This window comes from Perognathus longimembris, chromosome 12 (assembly GCF_023159225.1).
Source record: "Perognathus longimembris pacificus isolate PPM17 chromosome 12, ASM2315922v1, whole genome shotgun sequence".
Taxonomy (NCBI): Eukaryota; Metazoa; Chordata; class Mammalia; order Rodentia; family Heteromyidae; genus Perognathus; species Perognathus longimembris.
In genome coordinates, this window is record NC_063172.1 from 16,473,100 (window position 1) to 16,492,488 (window position 19,389).

Below are 19,389 nucleotides of genomic sequence, written 5' to 3' on the forward strand. Positions count from 1 at the left end.
CAAAGTCCACACAGAGCTGAGAAGTCTGTGAAATTCTTATCTCCAATTAACTAGCAAAAAGCCAGAAGTAGAGGTATGGTTTAGATGGTAGAGTGCCAGCTTTGAACAGAAAAAGCCAAATGAGAGCATGAGGCCCTGACTTCAAGCTTCACGGGCACAAGAAATAGAAGACTCTATTTAGATCAAGGATATTTGTGCAATTTATATGGAGATCAGGAAGCAGAAAATAGTATAGAATATAGGACGGCAAAGCCACTTCAGATCGAATCTCTTAGCCAAGGGATGGGATGGGTGGTGAAGCAAATATGCCCACACCTCATGGATCAAGAGTACTGTCATGTGTTTCTGAGAGTCTTCCTGCATGAACCCCTCTCAACTCCTTCACAAACAATGCAGTGGAAATTTGGACTGGGAAGGAGTACTTTCTGGGCTCTAAAATGTTGAGAGTCCTGAATCTTTTCTAAATCTTTTCTTTGGTCTGAGAACTGTTGTTCAGGAAAGTAAGTCGCTCCTCTTACTTTGAAAGGAATGCGTTAAGCAGAAGTGTGTCTGTTTGGCAGTTCTTATTCTGCAGCTTGCAGTCAAAGGTTGATCCTTCACCTCCCTAGAGCAGGACTTCATTGGAGATTTTCAGAGTATGTTCATTGGAGCTCATAGCCACCAAAGGGACCTGAATGTATTTTAGGTTGAGGTGGGTGTGTCACACAAAATAGTTCAGTTTAAGTCTGTTTCACATATCCCATATACAAAACAACAACAACAACAACAAAAAAAAAAAACCTGTACTTGGAAAGTGGGTTTTAGCACTAGATGTTTAAATAAAGAAATTCTGAACTAGGTCATTTTAGGTTCTGCTGTCCATGTTGATGTATAAATAGGCAAAGAACACACCCAGGTGTAGCTCCAGCTGAGTTAACAAGACAGTGAAATTCTCTCAACTCAAGATAAAAATGATCCTTTATTGTATTTCTACTCTCTTCTCTACTACAGTTAATGGTCCTTTGGATGAAATTCCTAGCATCCTGAAGGCATTGAGGGTGTTTAACCTAGACTACAAGGGTCAAGATTTCATTTTCTGCTTCTCCTACCCCCAGTCTGTAAGAGAAGCCCATGTAGGGTCCTTGTTCCATCAAAAGAGACGGATGAGTCAGTAACCATTCACCTGAGGACTGCTGCCTTTGTCAGAACAAAATGGCTCCTTATTTCCCCTGATGCCTGAGTGGTCGTAATGGCAGAGCCTATCTGAAGGCAGTGGATTCCTTTATGAGGAGTGAGAATGGTGTCATGCCCATTGACGGAAAGGTGAGTTTTACAATGGCTGGGACAGGATAAGCACTATACTCCTCAGAACCAAGATATTAGTCTTCAGTGCTATTAGAGTAAAGGAACAACTTTCCAGGTTCTCTACAAAGTGGATAAGAAAATGAGTGTAGGAATGAGATATGTCATAAGCAGTTGACAATCAGAGCCATCTTTGGATCTTGGACAAACTTATTACCCGGGACAAGTTATTTTACCAGCTTTCTCGCCTCCAAAATGGAGACAATAGTCACAATCTCAGAGTTGTATGAAGATTAAATATTATAGGCCAGCTATTAAAGCAACAAAATTGTTGACACTTTTTACCCATAGTGCTATGTTGTTATTCATACCAAGCTTCATGTAGAAGTGATGAAAAGTATGCCTTGCCTTGATTCTAGAGTAGCCTACTTTGTGGCAAGCAAAGGAATAGGGAATTTGGGGACTTGGGGCACAGAAAGAATCATTTTACATTAACATTAGACCTAGCTGGACTCTAATTGTTCATGTTTACAATCCTAACTACTCAGGAGGCAGAGTTCGGAGGATCACAATTCAAAGATAGCCTAGGCAGACAAATCTGTAAGTCTTCAATTAACCCAGCTATAAGCAGGAAGTGGAGGTATGGTTTGAGTGATTGAACACCAGCAATCATTTAAAAAGCTGAGCAAGAGCTTGCAGACTGGAGTTCAAACCCCAATATAAGCATACATTAAAAAGTTCCACAAGGGATCCACTTTTTTTAACATTAAAAACCTCAGAAAAGCTCCTTGCTTCGGCACTGGTCTCTCCCTCTTTCAGGGTAGATATTAACCTGTGAAATGATGCTCCCAACTCCAAAATGGCCAGTACATAGCTCCATAGACTTGAGCCCATCTGTAGTGGCCCTATGATGCTAGAAGCTATGGGAATCCCCAGATCTTTGGAGGCTATGATATAGTGAGTGAGATATTAGATGGAATCAAAACATTAATATGCCTGCAGCTGTGATATTTGTAAAAAACTTAAGATGTAATGACAAAGCAAACCTCAACCGGTTGTGCAGACAGGACAGTAACTTGGGGAGACGCCAGAGGAGTGGGTACAAAGGGCAGGTCTAGAGCTGCAGCATTGATAGGCAGTCTTGCCAAGCTGCTTAGTACACTTCAGTTGGCTTTACTGTGTAAAGGAAATGATTATAGTTCCTTCCTCCTAGTGTGGCTGTGAAGAGAGTCCAAGTCACTGGAAGTACACCACGATTGTGAATTGCTGCTGTCATCCTAAATCCTTTCCTGGTTTTGTAAAAACAAAATCACTGGCATAAGAATTGTTGAGTTCATCTAGCTCTATTATCCTGCAAAATTGGGAAACGAGTGCCTCAGGGGGAAGCAAAACAAGCTGGGCTGGTGATACCCAGTTCTAATCTGCTAGGCAGCAAATAAGGTTTTTCTCTTGTCTCTGACTTGTGCCTAGATTCTCCTGAGTGCTGTTGCACTTAATTTTCCTAAAACCTATCTCCACTGTTGTACTCACTGAGGAAGCATGGAATGTCAGTGTAACCTATTTTTAAACAATCCTGTGATTTAGAAGTAATTGATCCAGTGACAGTAAGTAAAAACAATGTATCTTAAATGGAAAGAAAAATAAGGAAAAATAAATAAAAGGATGGGGTGCTTTCTGATTATAGGTCTGAGTCAAATCCTTCTAGCTGTTCTTCACCCTAACCTTTAAGACATCATAACTGCATAATGTCATCACAAGTTGGTTATTTGTCAGAGGAATGAGAACAATGTTTATTTGAAAAGTTGTTGGGAAGATTAAATGTGATGATATATCTGAAGGGCCTAGTTTAGGGCTGACACGGAGTAGACACTCATCCATTTAGCAAGTATTTATAGAGGAATCTGCTGTGTACCAGACTAAGGGAATAAGGGAATAAGATAGTGACTCATGTATGGAATGAAATTATGTTTTCATGGAGAACTGTGCATGGCCATCTATTTCATATCATGGCTAATTCTGATTGTAGAGAGCTATTCTCCATTTCTGTACATTATAAATAGTAGTGTTTAGTCTTCCTTATTCATGGATTGCTTTCCATGGATTTAGTTACTCTTGATCAAGTGTGGTCTAAAAATATGTCATGGAAAATTTCATATCCTGAGAAAAGACCACAGTCACATAACTTTTGTCAAGATTATAAATGCTCATCTCTTGTTTCTAATTGATCAACTCTATCATAAGGAAAGTATGGATATGAAAAAACATGGTATTTTATAGAGTTCTGTACTACCCCTTGGTTTAGGTGATTTGGAATGTATTCCCTAAAGGCAGTTATCAAAAAATAATTCTTGTCTATAAAAGTATAAACCACTAAAAAAGGTGAGCTCTGCCTTGGGTTTGTTTATTCATTTCAATCTTCCCAACTTTTAATTGTGTCTGTTTTTTGGATTCTCTTTGTTAGCTAGTTGTCACATCTCACCAGTTTACTCATTAGTGAGTTTAAAGAAAACTGAAAACATGTATTCATTTTTGCATTTGTGTAAAGTCATGATTTTAACCTTTTATGATAAAATGATACTTACACGTTGGTAGTTTTAAAACATTTCTTCTATATATTTTTTCTCAAATAATTCTACTGTATTAACATTTTTCTTATGCTTATGCGTTCCTTATGCTTAAAGGACACTAGATTATAACAGATTTTCTCCCTAGTTGCTTCAACATCTAAGAACATATAGTGTCTCAGTTTTGGGGGAATTTTGTTTGTTTGGGCCTTGATCTTTCTGGACTCTACCACTTGAGCCATGCCTCCAACCCTAAAACATTTTTAGCCCACAGTGTTCCAGAACTTCTTGTAAATTTCATATTCCAATTTTTCATAATTTAATTGTGTCCAGAAGGCACTTGCTGTTTTTTTTGTGTGTGTGTGGCAGACAGCTGTCATAAAAAAATTGCTCAGACAAAGGCCTCATATCTAAAATATATGCAGAACTAAAAAAATTACATTCCTCCAAAACAAAACCACAAAAAACCAATAGCTCCCTCATCAAGTAGACTAAAGACTTAAAAAGAGACTTCTGAGATGAGGAAATGAGAATGGCCAAGAGACATATGAAAAAGTGCTCTACATCACTGGCCATAAAAGAAATGCAAATCAAAACAGCATTGAGATTCCATCTCACCCCAGTAAGAATGTCCTACATCAAGAAAACTAACAAGAATAAATGTTGGAGGGGATGTGACCAAAAGGGAACCCTAGTTCATTGTTGGTGGGAATGTAAACTGGTTCAGCCACTCTGGCAAGTGGTATGGAGATTCCTCAGAAGGCTAAACATAGAGCTCCCCTATGACCCAGCAGCCCCACTTTTTGGCATCTACCCAAAAGACCACAAACAAGAACACACTAAAGCCACCAGCACAACAATGTTCATCGCAGCACAATTTGTCATAGCTAAAATATGGAACCAACCCAGATGCCCCTCAGTAAACGAATGGATCAGGAAAATGTGGTACATATACACAATGGAATTTCACGCCTCTATCAGAAAGAATGACATTGCCCCATTTGTAAGGAAATGGAAGGACTTGGAAAAACTTATACTAAGTGAAGTGAGCCAGACCCAAAGAAACATGGACTCTGTGGTCTCCCTCATAGGGAATAATTAAAACAGGTTTAGGCTAGTCACAGCAGAGGATCACTGCCTAATAGCTATGCCCTTATGAACACAAAAGATGATGCTAAGTGAAATGAACTCCATGTTATGGAAACGAGAGTTATATCACTGTTGTAATTACTTTCAACATGCCATGTGAAACCATAGCTTCTATCGTTGATGATCTTCTTGTATCCTCTTCCAGTGGTTGTACCTCCACTATCTCTGTATCTTATCTGAGTACATTGGAAACTCTGTATACTGGTATTAGAACTAGGGAAGTGAAAGGGAATACCAAAATCGAGAGACACAGGATAAAAAGACAAACGACTACAAAAGCAATACTTGCAAAACTGTTTGGTGTAAACCAACTGAACAACTCATGGGGAGAGAGGGAAAGGGGGAGTGGGAGGGGAGAATGAGGGACAAGGTGACAAACAGTACAAGAAATGTATCCAATGCCTAACGTATGAAACTGTAATCTCTCTGTACATCACTTTGATAATAAAAAAAAATTGCTTGTAATAATTTCCTTCAGAAGCATTCTTAAAAAGGGAGTAAGATAGTTAGAACACTGGAGAGGCATATTAAGATACATAGATTAAAATATCCAGATTAGGCTTGAAGAAACATAGAATGTATCTGTTTTTCTATGCTTGCAAGGTTCTTTCCCTTGCTTTCTGAGACGAGGCTTGGAATGCTGATGAGAAGGCTCTACTGGGGCCAGGTGTAAGCTCACAGGCAGCTTTCAGATTCCCTTTTATGCACAGTTATAAATCTTTTCAGGTTGGCGGAGATTGCAGCCTCTAGCTGTGTCTAGTACTCTTCCTATGGTGGTGCTAAGTCGCCTCAACTCCTTTGGCTTCAAATCCTCCATCTGTGAAGGGCTCCTTCCCCTGCCAACTTTAAAGACTTATTTCATGGATGAAGTACTCAGAACTTCCCAGAATATAAAAATTTTTTAAAAGCGCTCTTGAATGAATGTTATAAAGGATTTTTTAGTCTACTTCATGGAACAACAATACATATCTTTCAGATGTCTGCAGGAAGAGTTATCTTTTGAGGATCCTTGCAAATGGTCTGTATTGATTTGTCATATTGCCAAATGTGCTTATACAAAAGAGTTAAGTACCACTGGTCTTTTTGTGTGCTTCAACTGTTGTCCATTTGTACCTATTCCCCCCTTTTAAAAGTATTCCACTGAGATTTAGAACCCTAAAACTTAGCAGCTCTGTTTCTGCTATTGAGTAAAGGGAAATCACTTTGTGGCTTTCAAATCTTTGGAATGTGGCTCAATACATTTGCTAGCATTGCTTGGTTCAGTGCTGATTTTTCTGAGCTTTTGGTTTTTAGCCCTTTATCTTTCCCAGTTGTCTTTTATTATGGTTAGAGCTCCCCATAGAGACAGTGGGGTGTGTAGTTAACAAATGTCAAAAAAAGTAGAATAATTACTTTATATGCTGTACCTATGAGAATACTACTTAGTGTAATCCATTATAGCCAAATAAAATGTAGATATATTTAACTGCCACCGCTTCACCTGCACATTTTCTTGCCTTCATTGTTCATTTCTGTGGATATTATATTCTATTTTTCTCTATCTTTATATTTTGTGTCATTTCATTTCTATGTGAAGTACATATTTTATATAATATACTGTGTATATTATACCTATATGGTAATGTTCCTAGCATCAGTAGAGAATGAGTCAATAATAGCATTTATTCTTTATTGTTAACCCTTTTTGGTAGAAAACTTACCAACTTCCTACTTACTAACTTAAAAAATATTCCTCAGCATTTTTAATCTGATGGGACTGAACTTGTATGTTTTGGGGGTTGTAATATACTGATTAGTGTTAGAAAGGGTTTTAAGGGTCAATGTAAAAATCCTTTTTAATTAGAAATCAACAGAAGAGTTAGGAAAAATTGGACATCAGAATATCAGCTTTATTTTCTTTTTGGCTTGAGTATAGATACTATTTTCTATAGAAAACTTTTCTTAGCTTTTATTTAAAATGCATGTCCTATCTGGGTAGCTCTCAGGATAGGAGTTAGGGCTACATTTGTCATGTTAAATTGCTAGTTAAGAAATTTATTACCACCTTCATGCTGAGAGGTAACTAAAACACCTCTTTAGGCTCTGTTTAGGTTCCCAGGTTTGAAATACTTACTGAAGAAAGCCATGATAATGTCTACCTTTACAAAGTCTTTCTTCCAGGCCATAATGGAGCCATGGTGCTATCTCCAAATACTCTCTTCCTTCGTGTAGACTGTTGTTTGGATAAAACAAAATGCCTCTACCCAAGTTCCTTCTTTATACATGTTATTTCCTCAGTACAGACTGTGAAATGTTTTATCCTTCACTTCAATCATGCACTGCTTCTCCATCTACTTTTGTGAGATGTTCCCTGCTACTCTTCTGTAAACAACACCTTCTAGATCTGCTTTATAACCAGGTAACTCCTATATCCAATAGATATTTGTTTCCTCATTTTTCTACGTTCTCTGATCTTCACTCTGAGTATACTGGCTTTTTTTTTTTGTATGTGTGTATAAAACAGTTCCATTTTGGCTCTTTGAGCAACTTGTTTCTATTCATTTCATTTATGCATTAAACCATGGTTTATTCATTACTTATGCCAGGCAGAGTGCTATACCAAAAAATTTGGTGTACACACTGTTCTACTTCTTGAGAATAAATCACGTAATGTACTTTATAGCAGGCCATAGACAAATGAATTTCAAAAACTGAAATCTTGCAGGGTGCATGTTTTCTGACTACAACCAGAATTAAATTAGAAATATTAGCAAGACACTGAGAAATTCTCACATAAACTAACTACTTGGGAAAGGAAAAAAGTCACAGGAGAAATCACAAAATATTTTGAACTAGATTACAATGGAAACATTCAAACATTGTATGATGCTAAAGCAGAATTTAGCAAAGAAATACTCCAGGAAATGCCTATACTAAGAAAATAGAAAGAGGTAATATCAATGAATTGAATTTCCTTCAGAAAGTTAGGAGGAAAATATATTAATCCCAAAATAGGCAGAAGGAAAGAAACAAGTTCAAGAGCTTAAACTAACAACACAGAAAACACCATAAGAAATTTACAAGGATAGTTAATATGTAGAAACATTGAGTTCAGTGAAACCATGATATATGTAGGAAAATGAGTAGAATTGAGGATCATCATGTTAAGCAAAGTAAGCCAAACTCAGAAAGCCAAGTATTACATGTTTTCTCTTATATGCAGAATCTAACTTAAAATTAAGAAGAGAGAGATAATAGAAGGGAGACTGTTTTGGACAAAGGGTACCTGTGGGAGGAGGAACAGGATGAGGCAATTGGATAGTAGGAAAATGATCAAAGTACATCATATACATGTATTAAAATTGCATAATGAAACCCACTATTTTGTGTAATTAATATGTGCTAATAAAAGAATAGGTAAAATTTTAAAGCAAACCAGCTTAGGTATTTTTTCCTCTGCAAGAATAATCTGAAAATGCCAAAGCAAGTCTCAAAAAGGTAGACATCATTTGGAGTATTACTACCAACAGAACAGCTCTTTGGCCTTTATAACATCCTGCTTGTTGACTCAACAATTAGTATTGATTTCAAAGATTATTTAAGCTGTAGAAATTATTTTTCAAGTGACATATGGTTGCCAGCCCTGTATTTTATCCATCAATATCTTTAAATTAAGACCTACTCTCATCACCATTTTAGAAAGGAATAGAATTTTAGCAACCACCCAAATCCTCATGATTTAAAAATGTAATAAATTTTGCTTTAAGAAAATTGTACATTGTTGGTGGCTAATGCCTGTAATCCTAGCTACTCAGAGACTGAGATCTGAGGATCAAAGTTCAAAGCCAACCCAGGCAGGAAAGTGTGTAAGACTCTTATTATTATTATTATTATTATTATTATTATTATTATTATTTTTTGCCAGTCCTGGGGCTTGAACTCAGGGCCTGAGCCACTGTCCCCAGCTTCTTTTTGCTCAAGGCTAGCACTCTGCCACTTGAGCCACAGCGCCACCTCTGGCTTTTTCTCTTTATGTGGTGCTAAGGAATGGAACTTCATGCATGTTAGGCAAACACTCTACCACTAAGCCACATCCCCAGCACCTGTGAGACTCTTATCTTGAATTAACCACCAGAAAACTAGAAGTAGAGCTTTGGCTCAAAGTGGTAGAGCTCTAGCCTTGAGCAGAAAAGTTCAGGGACTTTGCCCACAAACTGAGTTAAACCCACAACAATAAATGTGTGTGCATATGTATTTGTGTGTGTTTCCCTCCCATTTTCATCATAGAATATGACCACATTGGGGCTGGGGATATGGCCTAGTGGCAAGAGTGCTTGCCTCCTATACATGAGGCCCTAGGTTCAATTCCCCAGCACCACATATACAGAAAATGGCCAGAAGTGGCGCTGTGGCTCAGGTGGCAGAGTGCTAGCCTTGAGCAAAAAGAAGCCAGGGACAGTGCTCAGGCCCTGAGTCCAAGCCCCAGGACTGGCCAAAAAAAAAAAAGAATATGACCACATTGTAGATTAGCATAAAGAAACCACTGCTCCAAGGGAACATTCATTGACATTCTAAATGCAGGATTAATTTAATATTAGTAATAATACTTGACAGAGTAAAAGGGGGAATCACCACCAGTTGAACTCTTTATTTCATGAACTAGAGTATTTGAATAAAAGTTACCATTGCACTGTGGAGCAGTCCTGTTTTAGACACCCTCTGTCATCTCTAATATGCCTACTGCTGCTTGGAGGCTTTCTATGTGCAGGATCTCTTGAGAAACCAGTGTACATTACAAGCAGATGTCTGCCAAGTATCTAGAATGGTGCCTGGCACTGTTCAGCATTAAAGAATAAGAAGATCTCCTCAGCATGTAACATCTACAAGATCTCCATGTCAGATTTTTGGGAGGACTAGGCAGTTACATATGGAAAATACTTAAAATAATGCCTGATACCTTCCAGGAGGTCCATAAAAATTATTACTAGTCTGTATTTAGTTAAGTGATAAGTATTTGATAAGCAATGCCATGTGCCAAATACTGTGCTTGATGGAAGTAGATGATATCTTTCCAAATACAGTTAGGTAGAAACAGGAAATCATTGAAGCTTCCATGTCAGACTACAAGGAACCTCTTCTCTCTCCTATTTATTTTCCAAGAATAGACAGAGTCCCAGCACAAAGGTGATTCATAAGGGAGCACACAACTTTTGAATTACTAGAAAATAGTCAAAGGTAAGTCACGTGGCTAAGGAAGAACAGGAGACCCATTTGTGTGAAAAGTGAAGTAGATGGTTTTCCAAATTGAAGGAATAGAATGAAGGTCATATAGTGACAGACTCAATCAATCTGCTTACTCATATTCAACCAGATCCAGTTTTTCCTCCATTATTCCACTTCTGTAGTCTCGTCTGAGGTTGCCCTGTGATACTAAATCAGGTTTGACCAACAGCCTCCACCCTTTGGTCAGTTTTTGAAGGCTAGGCTTTCTAGTCTGCTAGGTCATAGAAAATAAGTCAATTGTGCATGATGTGTTTTGAGAAATCACTATTTGATTTTTGGCTCCTATTTCCATTTGATACCATTTTTGTTGCTGATGTTGACAACTGTGTCAATTTCTTTGTCAGTTGGTTTTTTGGGAGTTTTGTATGTTTTGAGAAAGTGCTGGAGTCCATTTATATCATTCAGTACCCTCTACCCTTGCCCCCCACCCCACTTTACCTCTTTGAAAGTTAATATGCCATATGCTCCCTTCCTGGTAAGTCAGAATCCACATCCTTACTGAGTCCTAGCCTGCATGTGTAAGAATCTCCGTAACTGAATTTTGTCAGGGAAATCAGAAATTAGTCTCTTAGAGGCAGTCAGCTTAATGGACCATTGACTCTCTTCCTTTAGGTGGGCTGATGCATTATCTTATTGATGGAGGAAACTGAAGCCTGAATATGGAGGCCAGAGTGTGTGTGTGTGTGTGTGTGTGTGTGTGTGTGTGTGTGTGTGTGTGTGATCACCTGGACTGTTTCATTAAATGTCATTGTCTTCAAGAAATATTGCCACGAGTTGCATAACATAGGGTAATCCCAACAGCTGGGATGTTGAAGCAGAAGGATTATAAGTTTGAGGCTGGCCTAGGTGCATTGTGAGTCTGTGGGAGGAAGATCTTGGCCAGCATAGTAGGATAATTTTGTCCATGTTAAGATTTTCACTGGAGATACTTCCAATTCCCATGTTAAAATGCTCCTGCCAAGTTTTATATCTATGATAGTTACAAACGACTAGAGAAAAATAATGGACTCTGGAGGCTTGTGACAGAAACCATGCTACCGATTAGTCATTGCATATGGCCCGTGCCAAGTCCAGGTTCCCTTTTCTCTAAAATATAATGGTGATAATGTTACCTTATAAACCTGGTCATAGTTGTTCTTACTATTTATCTGTAGTTGTATGAACTCAATGCAAAATTGTGTGAGGGAAAACATTTTCAAATAGTAAAGAATTATATAAATGTGTACTTTTCCATATTCATATATGTGCACATTTTTGTTTCTATTATATACACAGAGTACCTCAGCTATCCAATTCGCATCCTAATACCTGAAAGTTTAATTTTTCTTTTGTTTTTCTTTCTTTTTCTTTTTTTTTTTTTTTTTTTTGGCCAGTCCTGGGCCTTGGACTCAGGGCCTGAGCACAGACTGTCCTTGGCTTCTTTTTGCTCAAGGCTAGCATTCTGCCACTTGAGTCACAGCACCACTTCTGGCTATTTTCTTTATATGTGGTGCTGGGGAATCGAACCCAGGGCTTCATGTATATGTGGCAAGCACTCTTGCCAATAGGCCATACTCCCAGCCACAGAAAGTTTAATTTTTCCATACCAACAAAAGTTGTCAAAATTGCATTCCTGAGTAGTATAAGCTATTAAGTTATAATATAATAAGTTATATGTTATTAAGTTATAATAAACACTATCCCATCTCTTTAACATATATTTAATATCACATGTTCTCAAGGTATTTCCTTTTTAACCCAAAGTATAAAGGACTCAGATAATGTGGCTGTTTTCCCTCCTTAAAGTATCATCATGTTGATGAACACCTTATCCTTTAAAAAATATTTATATAAAGAAACCATGCAACCTTTGTTTCTCTGGGTCTAGTTTATTTCACATCATATAAATTTTTCAAGATTTTTCATTTCCTTACAAATGGTACAACATCATTCTTTCTAACAGATGAATAAAATTGCATTGTTCATCCCTACCACATTTTCTTTATCCATTTGTCCATTGAGGGGTATCTGAACTATATGTATTGTGGCTGTGGTAAATAGTGCTATGGTTGGGCTAATGGCTTTACTGTAACAAAGGGTGCATGCTTTCCTTCACTTGTGGTAGATACAATGTACCTATGAACTCTCTATGAAAAGATCATATAGTATAATCTTTTTATTTTTTTTAAGTGAAGTACAGAGGAATTACAGTTTCATATGTAAGGTAGTAAGTACTTTTCTTATTCAGCTTGTTACCTCCTCCCTCATTTCATTGCAGCACAATTTGTCATTGCTAAAATATGGAACCAACTCAGATGCCCCTTAGTGGACGAATGGATCAGGAACATGTGGTACATATACACAATGGAATTCTATGTCTCTATCAGAAACAAAAGGACACTGCCCTACTCGTAAGGAAATGGAAGGACTTGGAAAAACTTATACTAAGTGAAGTGAGCCAGACCCAAAGAAACATGAACTCTATGGTTTCCCTCAGAGGGAATAATTAGTACATGTTTAGGCTAGTCATAGCAGATCACGATAGCCAAATAGCTATGCCCTTATGAACACATAAGATGATGATAAGTGAAATGAACTCCATGCTATGGAAGCAAGTGTTATATCATTGTTGTAATTATTTTCAACATGCCATGTGAAACCATACCCCTCTTTTTTTTCTCTCGTATTCCCTTCCTGTGGTTTTACCCCCACTATCACTGTATCTGATCTTAGCACCCTGGATACGGTATATACATGTATTAGAACTAGGGAAGGGAAAGGGAATACCAAAATCAAGAGACAAAGGATAAAAAATAAGGGAGTAGTATAATCTTTTGAAAAGACTATACCAAAACCCAATAAAATCAAAACCAGGAAAAGAGTACGTCTAAGAAGGGGTAAAGTGGGGAGCAAGGAGCAAATGGTAGACTAATGAAGTGGAGAAGAATGTAGCAAATATTTTATTGTATTTACCACAAAATTAAGAGAAGTAAGGGAACCCTGTAATCCTAGCTTCTCAGGAGGCTGAGATCTGAGGATTTTGGTTCAATGCCTACCTGAGCAGGAAAATCCATGAGACTCTTATCTCCAATTAACCATCAGAAACCTAGAAGTGGTGCTATGGCTCAAGTGGTAGAGATCTATCCTTGAGCTGAAGAGCTCAAGGACAGCTCCCAGGCCCAGAGTTCAAGCTCTATGACTGACTCTATAAAAACAGGGGAGTGGGGAGAGTGATAAATTGAAGGGGGTTAAGAATGTTAAAGGGGTAACACTGATTAAAATGTATTCATAAACTGCTTTGTTATGTGCCACCTCCTTTGTACAATTACTTAAACATTGTAGATATAGTTATCTAGTGTTTGTAAGCCAGCCACCACAGTTAGTATTTTGCTTATATTGTTGAATTGATTTGTTACAGTAACAATAAGACTAAATGAGAATTTGGTTTGTGTTATATCACACAAACCCAAAGATAGCAAAGTCAGAGCTGTTTGATTCCAAAGCTCCTATCTTGACCTATACAGAATGACTGATGGCACCTTAGAAGCTCAAACTGAGTGCAATAGAAAATAAAGGCAGAAGTAAATACTAAAGAAGAAACAAAAAGGGAATCATCTTTGAGCCATGTGGATTAGGAAGCCTTCTTAGAAGTGGCCCAATTTATCCTGTGTAAAATTTTAGAAGGTAAAGCCCTTCAAGTGTTACGCAATTAAGTTTGGCTCCTGGAAATTTTTTACAGAAATAGGAGAGCCCTTGAAACCTTGTCTGACGGCTTCCTCTCAGCATCAGACTCTGCCTCTTCATATACGTGTGTAACCTGAAGGCATCTGAGTGTGTGAGCCTTGAGGTGGGAGGGTGAAGGTGAGAAGTCAGAAAGGGAGACTAAGTGCTGCATTGCAGGAGGTTTTGAGGTCTGGATAAAGGAAACCATGTTTTCCTGTCTTGAATATGCTTTAGTACCACTTAATAATATGACTTGGTTAGTAATGAGTAACCAAGGGTTAACTTGATGTAAAAATCAAATCAATGTGCTGATGAGACCTCTGAAACTACTGAATAACTCCTTTCCCTGTCTTTAGTTTGTTCTCCTTCCCAAGCTTACTTAGTGGTTTCATACCTAATCTCCCTTCGACAAAGTCTCCATGTCTCCCCACAACAGTGAATTTCCCTGACCTCTTCCTGTAAGGTTATCTCATCTTGACCCCTTCTTCCCCCGTTTCTTTAATGTACCAGGAAAAAGATGTTCTCCTTGCTTCCTTCTCTCATGGCAAAATTGTAGTTTCCCCTTCTCTGCTGGGCCTTCAAACTTCCTGTCTCCACTATTGCATTTCAGTTTGAAAACATAACTGCATTCTGTCTATATCCCCTTCGATTGGTACTGCCATCCTTCCGGCCTGTGTCTTCATTCTGCTGGACAGCACGGGCCCGTAGCCTTAGGCTCCTGTCCCATAACTTGAAGCAAGCATCTATCTTTCCACCTTTCAAAAGCAAACTTGATCAGATCTACATCCAGAATACGAAAACTTAATTCTTGGAGACCTGATTCTTTTATTAAATTTTAATTTCATTGTCAAGATAATGGAGAGGGGTTACAGTTACATATGTAAGGTAGTGAGTACATTTCTTGTCAAACTTGTTACCTCCTCCCTCATTTTTCTCCCACTTTCTCTCCTCCCCAATTCCCACCCCCAAGTTGTACACTTATTTTACAGCATATTGTCTTATAAGTATTGCTGTTGCATTGGTTCACCTTTTATCTTTTGTCTCACCATTTTGATGTTCCCCTTTCCTTCCGTAATTCAGATATATGTATATACAAATACCAGGGTTCCAAAATCAAATATAGTAACAATACGGGCTAAACCATAGGGAAGAAAATGCAAGGAAAAAGAAATAATTTCACATAGTACATTAAAAATAACAACAATGACAAACCACTTGTTTCCATATCAATACCTGATTCTTGAGCTTAGCACATGAGGTCCTTTCTCAACTCTGTTTTCAGCCATTCCTCCTATATAACAGTTCTCTTATTCTTGACCCAGCGGCCCCCAGGGAACTGACTCAACTTACCACTCTTTCTTCCCTTCTTGCCCTCTCCTAACAGAACTTGTTTTTTGAGGCTATTTTCTTTACATTTGTACTGTCACATTTATCATGTGATCTGAAAGTTACCTGGTTATGTTTATCTCCCTCCAACTAGTCCAGAAAATACTAGAGAGTAGAAATAGAGTCTGCTTTGTCTTACTATCTTTAGCTCTGTTAACCCAGAGCTTGGCATAAAATAGGCATTTAATAAGTGTTGATTTGATTAAATTGAGTTTGTTCTTCCTTTGATCATCTTAGCACTGAACTTAAAGTCTTTCTTCATTTCTCTTGATAAGGACACTTTGATTAGTCCTTCACTGTCCTGATTTGCCTCACTTTCATAAGGCTCATCTGATACTTCCTATCTGCAGCTTCTTATAATTACATTCTATTGATGTTCAAGACTGTCTCCCTGTCTCATTCTTGAAGACGTCCCATTTTGCTTTTTTAAAGAATTCCTATTTGGGATCCAAAATGCCATCCTTAAGTGTGCTTGACAGACTCCAATTTGTGCAATTTTTGAAATCTCAAGTTCCCTTCAGGCAGCTCTTCCCAGCCTGTTCTGGTAGACTGTGTCTAGTACCCTGCTCAGTTCAAGAGTGATTGTCAGAGTACTATGAGAAGGTTCACTTTGCTGGAATTTAAGTCAGGTGCTGTTTTCTTGGGTGGAAAGAACATTTCTTTATTTGAAAACCTTCTATGTGGGATAATAGAGCAGAAGCATGAAACTGTCAAACCATAATAGGGATAATGAAGTGCTGATTTGAATACTTCACAAGTAATAAAGTGCAATGCAAATATAACCTATCATTTCAGCCACCCAAATGCCCAAATTTTGATGCTATCGTGGTACATTTTGGTTGTGTAAGACCCTATAAAGTTGCAAATATAGAGTGATCTTGACCAACAAAATGTCAGTTTCAGTGGGCTTTAAGATACTAATGGAATGATGCATCCTCTTTAAGGGAAGTACATAATATTAGTGAATAGAAGCTTACTATTTATTGGACACTTCCTATATGCCAAACACAATGTTTAGCATTTTCTGTTAACTTCATAAGGACTCTCTGACTTCTTACCCTTCCCTTCACATATAGAGAGGTGAGACATGGAGGTTTTAACTTCCCCAAGCTTACACACATAGTAAGTGGTTGGAACTTTTTATGTAAAGGGTCAGGTAGGACATTTGACTGTGAGACCAGTTGGGCTCTGTCACAATGATTGAACTACCTCTGTGGTGTGTAAATGAATAGTGTAGCTGTGTCCCAATAAAACTTTATTTACAAACAAGTGGCACACATGCTGTAGTTTGACAAGCTCTATGCTGATCTCTTCTCTCTACCCAAATCTGTTTTGTCAGATTTTATGAAATACAAAGGTGGTGACTTTTATTTATATTTTATTCATTCAGACAAGGAAAATCAGAAGCTACACACACACATATACACACACACACACACACACAAGCATGTGTGTGAGCACACACACACACAGGTAAAATTCCCCTCATGAATTTTAACACCCAGAAATAATCACTGATATAAACACTTTCTGTTGATTTTTTAAAAAATAGTTATTGCTGTGCAAATATTTACTGCACATAAACTTATTGTTAAGAAATGATATTATCTTAAGGTAATATGGCCTTTTCCTACTTAAAAATGTCTATCAATGCATTTCTATGTCACTTGCTCAGGCAAAGCATTTTTTTTTTACTATTTTAGTTATTCCCTGGATGTTAGACATATGCCCCCTTTCCAGATAAATTGTATGTCTAGTATCTTTTGCTTCTCCACCCAACACCCCACCCACCCTTCCCTGGATTCTTATATTCTGTCTTGGATTCTTAGATTATATTCTGAATTCATCTTCCTTATGCTTAACCATACACAGAGGGATGAGTATGTGCCCCAAGACCCTTAATCTTTATACCAATAGTTCTCAGCTATATAAAATTTTCTTTCTCTAGCATGTCTCCCTCTTCTGTCCATGAGATTTCTTCTCCTTTGCCACAGTTGTGACCAGTCACAGTCATAAAACCAGCTTGTAGGTAAATGAGCCTCGGAATAAATCTTGCCTCTCCAAGGTCCTGTCACTGTCCTCTGGGGATGCCACTTTGGGGGATGGTGTAATTTCCCCAAGTATTTTCTTTTTTTTTTCTCATGGCCTAAATAAACCTTTATTTATCTAGAATGCTTTCAGATATTATTCCTCCATTATTCTTGGAGCAATATATCAGCAGGTGGAAGTGGATGGGGACAGAATTTTGTCTAAAGACAGGGGATAGTAAACTTTTTAAAAATTACATCAGTTTTCTTGTCAAAAATCACAGTTATATGTGGAAGAACTTGAAATTTTTGTTTGTTTGTATATTAAAAGTAATTTAATATTTTAGCAATTCATTTTTCATGACATTTCTAAGTTATACAATGATTTTAAACAATGTTAGTACTTTAAAACACAACATAGCAAGTGGTAAATTAAATGACAATTCTTGGAACAACACTGAAAGCATTGCACAATGTGTTAGACCCCATTCTAGGGAATTTACACATGACACATCAAATATTTTATTCATATTACAAAAAAGGTAATTATGATTAGTATTGACATTTTATGGATAAAAATAATACAGGCTTACATATCTTAAAAACTTATATAAACCTAGAATTCTAGATTCAGAGCCATTTCAAATTTAGTCAGCTTCTCCAGCTCCTATTAGTAGGATTTTCCTTATTTGGTTTTGTACATGGGCTAGGCATTGGATTATGTATAGAGGCATTCTTATTTTAGATAAAGGAAAGAAAAGACTCAGAAAGTCTAAATTCTCAACTAAATTCACACAGAGGATCAAACTCAACCTGTAATATTCAAGGATGGACATTTTTCCCTTTCAGAAGCAATCATTACATTTGTTAACTTATTAACAAATAGTAACTGATAAGTGATCACAGGAAACATGTTTTTGAAGTTTACCAGTCTAATTTCACAAAATGGTTGCTCTTCTTTTCTTCCCTCCTTTTTTTTTTCAAATTTTTATTATCAAACTGATGTACAGAGAGGTTACAGTTTCATACATTAGGCATTGGATACATTTCTTGTACTGTTTGTTACCTTGTCCCACATACCCCCCTTCCTCCTCCCCTTCCCCAAGTATTTTCTGTCTATCTCTTTCTTCCCCAAGGCTCCTCCAAAAGAGAAGCTTTGCACAGCTTTTCTTCAATTCATTAAATTTTCAGCATCTTCCCCCAATGGTTGGTCCGCAGAAAGTAATTTAAGCCACTAAGACATTCGAATTCCTTCCAGGGGAGGACATGTGGGAGTGGCTTCTGAAGGTCGCATGCTGCACAGTGTCCTCCTCGAGGAATCTTTCAGTGGATGGTGAAGCAAATCTGTTTGGGGTAGTATTGGGAGAGTCAGGGAGTTACTGTAGTTATCCAGAACGATCTTAAACATTTCTTAATAAATCCACAGTGGTGATAAATTGTGCACCTAGGAAAAGGGGAACAAGGAGATACTTTCCTTTATAAAACAGGTCCCCACTAAGTCCAGGTCAACAACTAGCCTGTGTCCCACCAAACACAGCCAGCTACAAAGTAAATAAAGGGTGAAGTGACTGCTGTGTGCAGACACACAACAAATGCTGCTGTGGGATATACAACTGAAGCTATTTCATTTCTCCAAACAATTTCCTGAATGTGTTTGGTTAACTATTCGGAGGATGTCCTCAGAATCTCATAAGTTTTGTGATTCATAAGAAATTTCCCACTGAGCTTTGTATCACACTTGAAATTTATAAAGTGATATTTCACACATATTATCTAATCTCAGAAGCCCTGTGGATAGAATAGTAATGTGAATCTCTTTTTAGATGAAGAACCTAAAACTCAGATATGTTACATAGAAAGGGGAAGAAAGGAAAAGAAGGAAGGGAAAAAAAGAAGGAAGGAAGTGAGGGATGGAGGAAGGGAAAGAGGGAGGGAAGGAAGGAAGGAAGGAAGGAAGGAAGGAAGGAAGGAAGGAAGGAAGGAAGGAAGGAGGGAGGGAGGGGGAGGGAGGGAGGGAG

The 19,389-nt window shown here is 37.7% G+C and overlaps 1 protein-coding gene across 7 annotated transcripts in view; it reads left to right on the forward strand.

The window, feature by feature from the left end:
- Positions 1–19,389, forward strand: part of Samd12 (sterile alpha motif domain containing 12) — a 380,057-nt gene that overhangs the window by 166,117 nt on the left and 194,551 nt on the right. The gene's annotated exons all lie outside the window — the stretch shown is intronic.